Consider the following 2,941-nt stretch of genomic DNA (forward strand, 5'->3'; position numbering starts at 1 on the left):
TGGAGAAGGAGAGCCCACGAAAACAGACAAGGGAGGAAAGGTACACGAGGAGAGATTTTTCGAGCGCTGCTAAGATCAAGGATTGAAAGCTTCAAACATATATATATCCCCCAAGCAAGGAGCAACGACGCCAGCGCAAGGAGGAACTAAAGACTATGGTTGACACACTAGGAAATTCATCACCCGTGTTCGGAACGTCACCCTCATGTCCCTCGTCTAATGAAGCTGCAAAGGCTCAAAGGTATCCAAGACGCCAAGGTCTTCTCTAGTCGCAACGTCTTGTAAGGTAGAGAGAAGTTGATCAAGGATTTCATGAGCTTTGGGCTCATTCCCAGTTCTTGTTTAGGGCGCCATCCATTGTGCAGGGGGTTTCATGAGCTTATGCTCATTGTAGAGGAGTTTTTGCTTGATTTTAAGTAAACCTGTGGCTGTGCCATCAGATTGGCAAGGTGGCCAAGTCAATAAGGGAAGCTTTGCACGCTCCAGTGACTCGGGGGTGATCTTAGGAGGAGTTTGATGATGCACTACTAGACTGTGGGTGATCATGGATGCTGATAGAAACTTCATGAAGTTACATGTGGCTGTTTTTGGTTTGCGAGGTTCTAGCTCAGTCCATGAGCAGTATGGGAGGAGGTAGATAGTTTGCTTGTGGATGGCATCACGGGCACTGGCTGGATATGAATCTGAGGGTAATCTCAGAGAGGTAGAAGATGAATGAAAGTGTGTTTTTCTTTGGTTATGGAGAGTTGTGGTGATTGTAGTAGCTGGATGATCTAAAGAGAGCATGAAGCTCTACGTTATTTGGTAGAGGAGACAAGATAGGTAGAGGCTTGACGTTGCTGCTGTGCAAGTTGTGAGAAGAACTTGTAAGCGTTACCGGATGATTTACCAAGCGCGCAGCTTTGTTCGAGATTATAAAGACTGCAAAGTTCGACAGAAGACCGACGAGAGAGAAGAAGAACTTGCAGGGGTTGCAACTCGTTTCGGCCCGCTTGCATCAAGCTTATCGCTGCGGGTCTTATGCACAATCATGGCAGGGGCATTCGGTTTGAGGTCGTGAGCGTCTTGCTCACTTTGGAAGGGCTTTGGAAGGTGTGGGAGCCATCAGCCCTATACATCAGGTAAGATCTCATGAGAAAGGAGTTTGGTGATCGAAAGAGAGGCGTGAAGCCTTGAGAAGCACAAGGAGAACCAGCTGCTGCAAGGCGTATGCATCAGGATGGTCGTATTGTGGGAATCTACAATTCTGCATAACATCACTTCATATGATTTCTGAAGCGTAGAGCATATCATTTAGTGCCAAGGCGTGAAGGCTTGCAGTACAAGGCGCACGTCGAGCAGCTGCATCTCTGATACGTGAATGTGTTCTATCATTGATTGTGAGTAGTTTTTTGTAACCATAAGAATTGTCGTAACTCGGTGGAGAGCCCTTTGTGACTGTGGGCTGGTGCATATAACTCCGTAGAGGGCTTCTCTTGCGAGATGCAAGGGTTCATTGTGATCACGAAGGCAATGGTTGTTGGCAGAAGGTAATTAAGCCCCTATGAGCAGTCGTGTGAGGGCTCACTGTTGTGATTGGTCGCATATGAGCAGTAGGTTGGTTCCAGGAAAGAGACAGTGTGGGAAAACAACCAGCTCTTTGTTCTGAGGAAGCAGCAATGCTAAAGGGCAAGGCGGTTGGGAGCTCATTTTCCAACAGCACAGGTTCATGGAGGTTAAGACCATTTCTAGCACTAAGTGTTGGATGATGGAGCGAACATAACGATCTGACCATGCATGAGCACGATTGTGGATAAAGTAAAAGAAAGACAAGTTCACCTTGGTATTTTGAAGGCTTTTAGGTAGTAGAGGAAAATCATAACCCCAAGTGAAGGAGTTATTGCATATAGGCTCCCATGGCACAAGCAATTCTAAATTCAGAAAGATAGAATCTTGTGGCATACAACGAACCCCTCTTAGTATGTCTCTCTCTCAAAGAAACTATTTCAATTCCCACTCGATGACAATCCACACGAGATCAAAGAACGCCCATATTGCCTGTAGCCTTCCAATATTCGGAGTTGGTTTTCAAAGTTCACATGCATGCAAGCTAGGTATAGTTGCATGTAATCTACGCATCACTTTAGCTGCTTAGAAGCAATGTATCGTTCATTAGCCCACTTCTACGTATTCGGTTACAGCTTATGATTGATCCATGCGTGCCTCCTTCGCCTCCCTCTCATCCTATCTTCTGTCAAACTTCAATTTAGATTTCATAGTAGTCCTACGTATTGATCTATTATAGGAGGCTAGGCTACTCCCGTTTTTCCATTCCAATATTCGATTCTTAAAATCCTTGCAAAGATCTCAATTGCTTTGGCATTTAACTTGTCAAGTTTAACTTTCGGATTGATACATTATTTAGACAAGGAGATTTCTTAGCAATTTTGTTACATATTATAAATCTGTAACATTTCTAGATATTTACATTGCAGGTATTACGATTGATTGATAAGGATGTTCATTAAACATATACATTTACTATTTCCTATAACCTTCTTTATCAAAATAAATACAACCAAAAAATTCTTTAAAGAAAGATACATTTTTGCAATATGCAAAATACATTATGTGATTTACAAAATACAAAATGCAAGATCCCAAGGAATGGCACATTCCACATTATGCAATGTGCAAATTACAAGATACAAGATCCCAAGGAACGGCACATTCCTCGGTCTTATAATTTTTGGAGAGAAACTGTGCCCACTCTCCCCCCACATGAACGTGTAGTTACACAAACATGTGGTTATATGTACTATGAAATTTGTGTCAAGATGATCATGCTTTCACATGATCATATGGTTATATACAGTGCAAACTTTCTATCCACATCAATGCTCGGTTATATGCAAGATTTGAATAATGCTACATAATTGTTATACCTTCAGAATTTTGACTG

Source organism: Dipteris shenzhenensis, chromosome 3 (genome assembly GCF_047967505.1).
Source record: "Dipteris shenzhenensis isolate YYH24624 ecotype China chromosome 3, Dip_SZ_1.0, whole genome shotgun sequence".
NCBI lineage: Eukaryota > Viridiplantae > Streptophyta > Polypodiopsida > Gleicheniales > Dipteridaceae > Dipteris > Dipteris shenzhenensis.